The sequence below is a fragment of the Euprymna scolopes genome, chromosome 30 (assembly GCF_053919585.1).
Source record: "Euprymna scolopes isolate OS-2025 chromosome 30, ASM5391958v1, whole genome shotgun sequence".
Classification (NCBI taxonomy): domain Eukaryota; kingdom Metazoa; phylum Mollusca; class Cephalopoda; order Sepiida; family Sepiolidae; genus Euprymna; species Euprymna scolopes.
In genome coordinates this window covers 94,255,013-94,268,064 of record NC_136511.1, presented here as the reverse complement: position 1 = coordinate 94,268,064, position 13,052 = coordinate 94,255,013, and the positions used below count along the sequence as shown (strand labels likewise).

At 30.0% G+C, this 13,052-nt stretch overlaps 1 protein-coding gene across 4 annotated transcripts in view; it reads left to right on the top strand.

Annotated features, from left to right (window-relative positions):
• Positions 1-13,052, top strand: part of LOC145254891 (uncharacterized) — a 223,877-nt gene that overhangs the window by 61,361 nt on the left and 149,464 nt on the right. The window lies entirely within an intron of this gene.

Below are 13,052 nucleotides of genomic sequence, written 5' to 3'. Positions count from 1 at the left end.
ACATTACAGAAAAGAATGCTCAAAGAATTCCATGAAGGACATCCAGGTATATCAAGAATGAAAAGCCTTATGCGCTCTTTCATTTATTGGCCAAACATGGATAAGGATATAGAAGGAAAAATCAGGGAGTGTAGAGGATGCGCATTAGCTATGAAAGCTCCTCCGACTTAATTCAGATTGTGAGCAAAACCGGACTGACCTTGGTCTAGGATTCATTTAGATTTTGCAGAACCGCTAGATGAGTTCTATCTCATTGTTGTAGACAGCCTATCTAAATGGCTGCAAGTATTAAAATGTAAGAATCCCACATCCGAGGTAACTATCAACTTCCTGTATGAACTAGGTTTGGAGTAGTAGATTGCATTGTTACAGACATTTGAACGCAATTTACGTCTACCGAATTTAAACATTTTTGTGAGGATCATCTAATCAAGCATATAACCATTCTGCCATACCACCCAAGAAGTAATGGACAAGCAGAGAAATTTGTTGACACATTCAAGAGAGCTCTGAAAAAAGCTAGTGGGTTGCTGACGGATAAGTCAATCCACAGGTATTTCAAAGTCTACAGGGTCACTTCAAATGCAAACATCAAAATGTCGAAGACACCTGCTGAGGTTATGTTCGGATGCAAGGTTAGATCGATTTTTCACAAGTTTTTACCAAACCAGGATAGGCCAAACCTCAAAAATCTGATAACAAAAAAACGGTATAAAGTTGGCGAAAGTGTCTTCTACAAAATTCACAAAAATAATTAGACTGTCTTGGAGTCCGGCATTCTTGAGAAACAAATAGGCAACATGGTCTACATGATTAAGGGACCAGACTTTGTGCACAAACGTCACACTAACCAAATTCGGAAAAGATACTCGAACAGTGAGATCACTAGATCGCCCAAGGAGGACATCATGGACACAATGTTTGATACTTTTTAGGTGCCCATACGAGAGACAGCTCCGGAGAACAGAAAATCAAACAGAAAACGGAAATCAACAGAATTGATTAGGGTGAACCCAAAACAAAAACGTTATTAATCCCAGACAGGATATTTTCAAAGGGGAGTGTTATACCGGCCTTCCTTGAACAGAAAAATTTACACCGATTAGCACCATAAATAGCGCTAGTAATTCCAACACCGGTGAGAGAGATGCGACTGCATTTCAACTGCTAGCCGAGTGCCCAGCAGATAGACACGCTTTCCTATCTTTGTACATTATTGTTAATACACTTGTTCCTTAACCGAACCTTGACTTAATTGTTCTTATTTTCACTGTTGTTCCACGACACAACAGATTGGCAACAAGGAATTGAAACGACCATCACTGCAGAGAATCACCAAAAGTGATTGAAATAAAGATTTGTAAAATCTTTACGGCAGAACACCTTCGTCATTTCAACAGATATTTGGATACGCAAGGATTAACAGCGAATTAATTACTACAATAGTAATTTGAGAGAAAAACAAATTCAGGTCCTTTTTTGGTCATCATTTTCATAAATTTTATTGGTGTGATTGTGCAAAGACCGGAAAAGATGGTAGTTGAATAGAGCAATATCAGGTAAATAAGACATGAGGAAAAACTTTCCAGTTGAAACTCATGATCTTTTCCTCAGTGACTCTTGCTGAGTGAGGTCTCACGTTATCATGCTGAAACACTGCACTCTTTCTATCAAGTAATGCTGGCTGTTTTTTTTTTGTTTTTTGTTTTTTTTGATAAAACAGTTTTTAGATCATCCAGCTGCGAACAATATTTTACTGCTGTGATTGTTTGGTTATACTCTAGTGACTCATAATGAATCAGTCATCTCAAAAAAAGAGAGTATAACCTTCTTTAGGTATAGTCCTTGTTTTCGAACAGGCGGTGGACTTTGGTATTGGCCTAACCATTGTCTTTTGTGTTGGGTATTCTTGTAAAGAACCCAGTCACAATTCTTGGAAAAATGGTTCTTGACAATTTCTAGAAAGTAGAGATATGCAGACAATCATTGTTTTTTTTTTTTTTTTTTTTTTTTTTTTTTTTTTTTTTTGAAAATCAATGAAACTGTGGGGAACCTAATGCCAAAGATTTAAAATTTTTCCCAACTCGTGAAAGCATGAAATGATTGTGGTATTGATTGAATTGTTGAGCTAATTCTCTGCTGATTAACTTTGGATTGGCCTCCACAGCATTTTTAATTGCGTCTTCATCAATTGATTTTGGCCTTCCTTAATTAGCATTACAAGTGTATGCTGTATTTTTGTGGACATCAGCAATATTACATACCTAATGCGCTTCAACAAGACATATCTTTTTTATTTGTGGGTCAATTTTTAAAAGAATTACATTGCTGGAAAGAGAATAGAATAAGCATTAAAATGATGTTAATTTATTTTTTCTTTTATGCGTTCAATGTTTTTATGCTCAAAATTAAAAATGAAAGAACGGTAAAAAATGACGACAGGGAAACTATTTTTTCAATGTTTACATTTCATACATTACATTTGGATACATATGCACGGGGTCAAATTTGATTGGATATGGCTGAAATTTTACAGGCTATATAAGCATAGAAGTCCATCTCTACTGGACTTTGATTTATATTTTTACGACCACAGGAAGCAAAGTTACGACCGAGCAAAGTTGACGAAGAATATTTCTAAATTGATAAGATAAATCGGTATATATCATCCATTTTCATGTAGATAATAGTTTCCGAATTATTTTAATGTATAATATGTAAATATTTGATAATTATTAATTGTATGAAAATTTCTTTAAAATGTTATCTTTTATAGAAACTCCAATCCGCTTAATGGGGAAAACGGCTCGCTATGTGCTAATGCGCTGACTAATATTGTTTGGAAATCTAATTTGAAAAACTTGAAAATAATTTTTTTTAATTGAAAAAACTCAGAATAAAAAATGAAACTGATTTTTCTGCTTTCGTTTTGAAAGCAGAAAAAACAGTTTATACATTTTTTATTCTGAGTTTTTCAATTTAAAAAATTATTTTCAAGTTTTTCAAATTAGATTTCCAAACAATATTAGTTTGTTGTTTAGTACATTTACTAAAAGCGTTAAAAAACAACAAAATGTACTAAGTACATGTGTTTCTGTTATTGTACTAATAACTTACTTGTACTTAAGGTAGAATGGTGTTTTACATGATAAATAAATACAAAAAAACAAAATAAAACAAGTATATAACAAATAAAAGGTACTTGTGCACATATGCTACTATGCTGAAATAATAACGTTATTATTTAGAAACCCATTCTTAACACGGGAAGGAAGGGTGTTTTGTTAACTATTCTGTACTTTCACTTAACAATTAAATACAATATATTGTAAAAATTGAATTTATTTTTAACTCCTTGTCAAGACCATTTTTTCGAATTTGTAAAACAAACCCGTTTTTTTTTTTAGCAAACTGCCTAATTATTATTATTATTATTATTATTATTATTATTATTATTATTTAGATATCCTCAGTTGAAATATCTAAGTAATAATAATAATAATTAGGCGGTTTGATAAAGAATTTCATTATGATGCATTTTGTAAATTTTTACCTTGTTTCCACCTTAACATTTTTACCTTGTTTTTACCTTAACATTTTTCTTTAAAATGACTACCGTTTGCGCATAGTTTCTCGGGGTTATGTTTGCGCGCTTGCATGTACCAAGATGGCCACCAGCGATAACATAAGACATGACATTGCTTAATATCTGGAAAACTACTTATTTGCAGAAAATTTAAATGCGATATTCGTTTTCAGCAGACCCTAAAACCTATAAAAATAATTATTTTAATGTTAAGGTGGAAACAAGGTAAAAAATTACCATTTTATTTTTTTGTTTACATACTTGAATTTTCAGTAAAGCAACAGATTAGAAATTACAAAAATTACCAACTGGTGAATATTTAATTGTTACTTATCAGGACTCCTGGTAACCTGGTGCTGTGAAAGGTACATCAAGGATTCATGTAGAGTACAATGGTTGCATCTCAGAAAATAGGGGTATAAAGAGGATTTACGAAATTAAAAATGGGACTGGTCCCAAAATGCATAAGTTCTGGGAATTTCCATCTTTTACAGATTACAGAAATCCAAAATATTCGATTTATTTCTTAGATTAATTCATATCTACTCAAATTTTTTTTCTTTGAGGGGAGTAGTAAATATCAGACATGAATGCTTTTTAGGCATTCAATGGCTACACCCCAGATTAAGCTCTCCTTTGGTGAGGAGGCAGGAAAATGCCTATTCTCAATAAAGCTATATTTAAATACCACTATAATACTTAATAATGTGTTCATGAATAGACACCCACTGTATGATACCATGCGCCAGTTTTAAAAAAAATGAAATTTGTACATCTTAATTTATAATTCATGGCTTATAGTAAAGAGATACATCACATTTGACTGCATAATCAGAAAGAGCACACAATTTTACATAAGAGTGCCAAGTTTCATGAGAATAGCTTGAAAAATAAATAAATGGTGGCGAAATTACAGAATTTCTTGAAATGTTGAGGTCCATAATTTAGCTCACTTTTTCTAAATAAAAAATGTCCATGGAAAAGCCTAAATTTTTGCACTTAAAATTCTCGTAACTTTTGAACTACTGATGGTATTTGCATAATTCAAACGGTTTAAAGCATCTTTTACATAGCTATTTTCATGCAACTTGATAAAATAACACTTCTTCAAAAAAAGAAAAAAAATCAACTTGTAATGCTAAATAATGTCACTTCCAGAAGAAAATTTTGCAAACCATTATTTCTGTAGCTGATCATTCAGAACATTCATCCAAAAGACAGTTCCAATATTGTTTGTAACTTCTGCAGTTTTTTTTAATTCACAGATCATGCAATGTCTCAGATGCTCCTTACTAATATTCATTTTTTGACGGCTGAGAGAGTTAAACAATGCATTCCCACTTTAAAAGGAAAGCAAGATATTCATCTAAAAAATCGAGAGCTATGTACAACTTAGGAGGCTGCAAAGTGGTGAAGTAAAATTACGTTACTTTCCTTCCAAACTTAAATTTCACTAAACATTTTTCAAATTATTTTAAATGCGCTTTGACTACCTATCATTAGCACAATCTGCCAACTTCATTTTATTCATTGTTTTTTGATACAACAAAACAGAACTGTATTTAGATGACTACACATATACACACATGTATGCATATATATCTATAAATGTAACTCTTAGTTCGTTCACAAAAAAAACCACTGGACGGATGGCTTCCACGTTTTGGTATAATATGTTTACTATATCCATGTGTGTTTTTATATATTTCTTTTTAATTATAACATTATACTTAATTTTTCTATGATAAATAGGTGGTTTTCTTTGTACCGATAGGCCATTTTTTTTTTTATTTAGGGACAATTATTTATTATCGCTTCCTGTCGCGTGACCAGTGTTTCCAATTTAGTGGTTTTCCTGCTAGATCTGGAGATTTTGTTTGCAATCTAGCAGGGAATTCTAGAAAATCTGGAGATATTTCACACCCACACACCCACAATTTTAGATTAAAAAATAAAGAAAAGCACTTGAAAATACTTTAAAACATAAAATAAACTCATTCATGTAAGTAAAAGAAAGTAGCATTTATTTATTGCCTTTGGTAACAATTATTTATTGATTATTTGTTTTGTTTTTCACCTTTTTTTCGGCTAACCATTTTTAAATCTTGCTATAAAATCGATTTTTCCAAGTACATTTTAGGTGGGGGGGGGCATTCCAACCTCCGAAGTTTAGTTTAAAATACGATCTAAGCAATCCCACTTAATTAGAAGTATTTAGTCAAAAATTGTAAAAAGCAAGAAACAACAGCAAAAAAAAAACTTATACGAATACAGTTTCTACTGTATTCGTATAAGTTTTTTTTTTAATTATCTACCATTTTTTTTAATTATCTACCAACCTAAATACTTTTAACATGCTAAAACAAAGTTTTTTTTTTTTTTTTAGTTTTCTAATTTCAAAATATGTTGCACCATTATTGTGATGTTTAATTTGCAGTATATTTCAATTTAACTTTTATTATAAAAAGTTTGAGTTTATGATTTGTTTCTTGCAAAAAAAAAAAAAAAAAATACCCTCTCTGAAAAAAAAAAAGTAAAACTAGTTAATAAAATATGTAAGCCTTCTGGGGAGCTAACCGCTTCAATATAATTCCAGAAACATATAGTGAGGAAACACGGAAAATTTTATATATTGAATATACTATATTTATAATTTTTTTATTGTAGGAAGTTAAAATATGAAGTTTTTTTTTGGGGGGGGGGTGAATTAGCGATTTTTGAAAATTTCAGATGATAAAAGTTAAAAATCTAGCGATTTTTCTGGACATTTCTTTCTCCTGATCTCGCGGGTTTTTTAAATCTCAGAAAAGGATATTTTTGTCTCACAGGCTTAATGTAAACATAATGTGTTTACAATATCGGTAAATTTTCAATGGGTTTAATCACATGATTATTGATAATGTAACCATGTGATTGAAATTTGATTTAAATTAACCACACATGGTCGCTTTGCTATCAAATATTCATCAAAAAATGGTAGGGACAGACAATGAATGCCGACGCTCAAAGTGTATAAACATTTTGACCCTTCCCTTTACTTAAAAATTCACCAAAAATCAGGAAATTAACCAATTTTAATGAAAATTTCAGTATTTATCAAATAATGATCGCAGAATATAATGAACTAATTATTTTTACTTAACTCTTAGTGAAAATGTTTTATTTTGTTTAAACAAAAAATACCATTACTAAAGTTATGGTTTTCAGTAGTAAATAAAAAACGCAAGAATTTATTTTTGCTTTGTTTATATAAATAAAGCATCGTAATTTGTAACAATAAAAAATAATTTTTACAGGAACATTCCGAAAAAAGCCCTTAAAGTCCGTATTAATGAATTCGATATAACTCAAAGAAAAATAAATTTCTCACATACTATCAGGAAATTAAAGATTCAATTAGATTCCTATTTCAGTCACCTAAATTATTTAGGGTGAAATGAGTTTAGGAATTTATAGCCAAACCTAAATTTTTTTTTTTTTTTTGCTTTAAAAAAATAGCATTATTGCAGTAAGTTATGTAAAATTTGCATAGAATGCTCTGCTTTACGGTTGTTGTAAAAATGGAACAGAAATTTGAATTTTGTTCCCTTTTAAATTCGGTACATTTTTACATTACATCCAACTCATCATTCACATTCGACACGTCAACTTTTATAGCTTTTCGGGTATGCTGGCAAGGTTAGGGGTGTCTATTCCAAAAGCCATTCTAACATGGGTAGATTGGTAGGTGTGTCAGAAATTTCGTGAAAAATAGTGAATAATTCCACCCCGTTTTTCCAAGCTTATAACTCCTCGAAAAATGTAACTCAAGCCCTAATTTTTTTTTCAATTAAAGGAGCAAGGACCAAGGTTTCATTAAAAAAAAACAACAAAAAAAAAAAACAAACAAACAACATGTTTTTTTAAAAAAAAAAAAGGTTTTAAACTTCGGACTTTACAGGTAAATTTCTAAAAACAGTACTTTTTTTGTTTTAAATTTGAATATATTATTTATTAACCTTTTCTCTTCAATTTGTGATACATAACACTTTGGTGAGTAAATTAATTATTTACTTTTTAATAGACATTTCAAAATGGGAGGCGTGAATTATTCAACCCCCTGTCTTTCCAAGCTTATAACTACTCAAAAAATGTAATTCAAGCCCTAATTTATTTTCAATTAAAGGAGCAAGGACCAAGGTTTCATTAAAAAAAACAAAAAAAAAACAAAAGAAAAAACAAACAACGTGGTTTAAAAAAAACAAAAAACTTCGAACTTTACAGGTAAATTTCTAAAAAATACTACTTTTTTTGTTTTAAATTTGAATATATTATTTATTGACCGTTTCTCTTCAATTTGTGATATATAAAACTTTGGTGTGTAAATTAATTATTTACTTTTTAATAGACACTTGAAAATGAATTTAAAAAAACCGTTTGTCTAAAATATTATATTCGGTTTATTGGAAAGAGCATAAAATTTCACATTGATCCTGAAAATATCGTAAAAATAGAATCAATAGAAAAATTTTGATAGATTTTTAAAAGTTTAAAAATTGAAAAATATTGAGTTCGTAAAATTCATTACTGTTTTAAAAAAATAAAAAAATATTTCTATTACTTTTAAAACAACTTTAATAGTTTGTTTTGGAAGTATAATCCATAAAGAAAATAAACAACCCACTTTTAAAAGAGAAATTACGAGTTTTTTATATTTTATTCGCAGTTTCGTGATAGGGGTGTCAAAAATTCCTACAAAAATTCTGATACATCTACTAGATTGGAGTGTTTATTCGTTGTAAACGTACCCGACAACCTATAAATGTCGACATTTCCAATGTGAATGGTAAGCTGGACTTATGTAAAAAATATAACAAAAAGATATACCAAACTGACTTTTTCATTTAAAAATGGAATTATTTCCCTTTCGTTATTAACTTTTTTTTTTTAATATTTTGTGTTTTATATACATAAAGTACAATTTTTGAATGTTACTCTTTTGATTATATTCGTTGGGGGGGGGGGCACAATTAAAAAATTAAGAAAGATTAAAATGGAGCGAAATTTAAGTTTCCATTCCATTTTTACAACAACCGTAAAACAGCACATACTCAGCAAGTTTTATCATAATTTATAAGCATGATGTTGAAACACTAAATCAAAATTTTATTTATTTTTCTGCATGATTAATGATGGAAGTATTTTTCTATTTATTTTCTGAACATCTGTTAAAAAAATAATAATTTGTGCATTCTCATGAAAAAAAGAATCAAACTTTTCTCTACATTCACATAACTATTTACAGTGTTCATGTAAAGCATTCATCTGTTCTTTTTATAATAAAAATTCCGTTTTCAAAGAGAAACGTTTACTGCCAAATTTCTTTTTTAAAAAAAAGTGCAAGTTTTCCCGAAAAAAACTTTCACCTCACAATTTATGGTAAAAAATTAATCTTTTTTTGGGGAAAAAAATAACTTTTATTGATTAAAAAAATTGCAAAAAATAATAAAAGTAAATAAACGAACAAAATGCAATTTTTCTTGAGGAATGTGTTCCATTTTAACAAACTGAGCCACAGCAACGCATAGCCGGGTACAGCTAGTATATATATAAAAATGTAATTCTTGGTTGATTCAAAGTTTATACAACCATATTTCTACATTACCAATTTATTTGAAATTTTCAGACAACCCATCTTTAGAGTCGAGGGATGTTTTTATGTTATTAAAATAAATTTACATCGCCAATTATTAAAATAGTAAATAAAATAAATATATTTTCGTAAGCCATTAGTGCGAACCTGTTTTGTTGATAGAACTGAACTTCCGGTTCAATTCATTTCACACCCACGAATTGACGAAACGAACTAGATTTTATTTTCTGTTTACTCGATAAGTAAAAAAAACAAAAAAAAACAATTCATTTGTTTATCTTCAAAATTTTTTAATTTAAACATTTTTTCTTTATTATATCAGGCAAAAAAAAAGTTTGTCGCTTGCTTTTTGAGTTGAAGTCTTTTTTTTTTTTTTTTTTCGATATAAGAAAATATGAACTTTTTCAAATTTTTTTTTGGTAAAAGTACAGTTTTTTTTTCGAATAAATTTTACGGATTGGTAACTTGCTTAAATAATATTTGGTGCTAATGCAGAGAGTGGTCCGCGCTATTTTTGAAATCATATTTCCAGGTTTAATTAAAGTTTTATTATATGTTTTTTTTTATTCAATTGTAAGGTTAAAATACAGATTAGGTACAAAACACCCTCCCCTCCCCATGTTAAGAATGGCTTTTTAAATAATAACGTTATTATTTCAGCACGGATCACTCTCTGCATGAGTACCGTACTTTCACCTAACAATTTAAAAAACAAAACATGGTACTTATGCAGAGAAAGTACCGTGCTAAAATAATAACGTTATTTAGAAAGCCATTCTTAACATGGGGAGGGCTTTTTGTAACTATTCTATACTTTTATCTAACAATTTAATAAACAAAAGATGGTACTTATGCAGAGAAGGTACCGTGCTGAAATAATGCTATTAAGAAAGCCATTCTTAACATGGGAAAGGGAGGGTGTTCTGTAACTATGTTATACTTTCACCTAACAATTTAATAAACAAAAGATAGTACTACCGTTATTTAGAAAGCTATTCTTAACATGGGGAGGGAGTTTTGCATCTATTCTATACTTTCACCTAACAGTTTAATAAACAAAAATAGATAGTGCGTATGCATAGAAAATACTGTGCAGAAATAATGTTATTTAGAAAGACATTCTTAACATGGGGATGGTATTTTGTAACTATTCTGTCCTTTCACCTAACAATTTAAAAACAAAATATGGTACTTATGCAGAGAAGCTACCCTGCTGAAATAATGACGTTATTATTTAGAAGGCCATTCTTAACATGGGAATAGGGGTGTTTTGTAACTATTCTGGACTTTCACCTAACAATTTAATAAACAAAAGTTAAACTTAAGCAGACAAGGAACAGTACTGAAGCATTAACATTATTTAGAAAGCCATGGGGAGGGAGGGAGGATGTTTTCTAACTATTCTGTACTTTCGATGCTAATGCAGAGAGTGATCCCCGCTATTTTTTAAATCGTATTTCCACGTTTGATTAAAGTTTTATGATATGTTTTTTATTCAATTGTAAGGTTAAAGTACAGATTAGGTACAAACACCCTCCCCATGTTAAGAATGGCTTTTTAAATAATAACATTATTTCAGCACGGATCACTCTCTGCATGAATACTGATTAACATTTTGTTCTTTGCTTTTTTTACCATTTTTTTTTTTTAAGAAAACCTTTTTTAACAAAAATTGAAAGTGCACGTTTTTTCTTTTTTTTTTTGTTACAGAAGTTGTTTTTATATAAGAAAATATGAATGCTTTTAAAGAAATTGGGTACTCGTGCACTTATTGATCCGTGCTGAAATAATAACGTTATTATTTAAAAAGCCAGTCGTAACATGGGGAGAAGAGGGTGTTTTGTACCTATTCTGTACTTTAATCTTACAATTGAATAAAAAAAAAAGACGGTAAATTTTTAGATTAGGTCCACCTCCACAATTTTCTTTTAAATGACGACTTTTGTAGGTTTTCGACTATGCTGAATACAGAAATCACATTGAAATTTTGCAGAAATAAGTAGTTATCGAGATATTAAAAATTTGTATAATGCATTGTAATCTCTGGCAGCCATCTTTTTTACACACTTGCGTGCGTCATAAACAACTCTATGCGCGTAACAAAGATGGCCGCCAAAGAATACAATGCATAAAACAACTATTTATATCTCAATAACTACTTATTTCTGCAAAATTTCAATGCGATTTCTGTATTCGGCATAGTCGGAAACCTGTAAAAGTCGTCATTTAAAAGAAAATTGTGGAGGTGGACCTAATCTAAAAAAAATACCAAGAAAACATAAAACTTTAATTAAACTTGGAAATACGATTTTAAAAAATAGCGTGGATCAGTAAGTGCATTAGCACCTATTAATCGACTAACATGACCTTATTGCCAAATAAGGTCCGGCTACAATGTTGAACACACCGTTCACATTGTTTTTTTTTTTTTGTTTTCTTTTTCAAGTTAAATTCAACTTTCACAATATCTTTTTATTTTTTTATAATTTCACAATATCTTTTTTTAATAATAAATTGTTAGTTAAAAAAGCACAGAATAGTTACAAAACACCATCCCCTCTCTATGGTAAGAATGGCTGAAAAAAAATATGTAGAGAGTGATCCGTGCTGAAATAATAACGTTATTATTTAAAAAGCCATTCTTAACATGGGGAGGGTAGGGTGTTTTGTATCTATTCTGTACTTTAACCTTACAATTGAATAAAAAAACATATCATAAAACTTTAATTAAACTTGGAAATACGATTTAAAAAATAGCGCGGATCAGTAAGTTCATTAGCACCAGAAAATGTTAGGTGAAATGCAGAAAAGTTTCTACCAAGAAAACCATTATTTTTTTTTGCTATTCTTACCAAGGGGAAGGGATGGTGTTTTTTCACTATTCGGTGCTTTCAACTAATAATTTATTAAAAAAATAAAAGGTAAATTTTCACATTAGGTCCACCTCCACAAATTTTAACATGGGTAGGTTGAGGTGTTTATTCTGAAAGCCGTTCTTAACATGGAGAGAATGGTGGTATTTATTCCAAAAGCCGTTTTTAAAAGACGAAAGACAGGTAAAAGGTTAAAACATGTGGTTAGGCATGGGTGTTGTTTATTCCGAAAGCCGTTCTTAATATGGGGAGGTTGGGAGTGTTTATTTATTGTTAGAATTATTTGTACTCAAACTTTGTAAGGTAATTTGCATAAAGCCACTTATGCAAATTACCCACTATTACTTGGAGTTGCTTGCAACAATAAAAAAGAAAAAAAAGATTAACAGCGAGCACTTCTCAGAAATTACTCTCTTTTTTTGCAACAAACAGAAACTCCTCCAGAACAACTGTTTTGGAAACTTTAACCTTTACTTGTAAATATACGTTATTTTAAAATACAAGAATTTTATTGTGTTATTCTTTCTCAAAATTAACCAAGTTGTTCGGATAACAAGGAACCAAGAGAAGAGAGGCGCGTTAGAAATAAAAAAAATTTCTAACATATTTCCAAAACAGTTAACATCGTGGTATTCGCGTCCATAACATTTAATATGGATAACCAACGTGGAATGAACCTTCTCCAAGTGATGTTACCTCAAGTTACTCAAGGATGGATACTCCACAAGAGAGAAATTATTATTCTGGATCCAAACTAACGGTATACTATGACATATTCAAAAAACTTTTATGGAACATACTTACTCGAGTTTTATAAAACGTGAATTTAGGACGCTCAAAACGTACAAAAACTCTACCCGCGTGGATATTAAAATTAATTATTTCATTGCACTTGTAAAAAAAAAAAGTGTTTTGACGAAACTCTACCCGCGTGGATATTAAACAAAATTATTTTATTGCA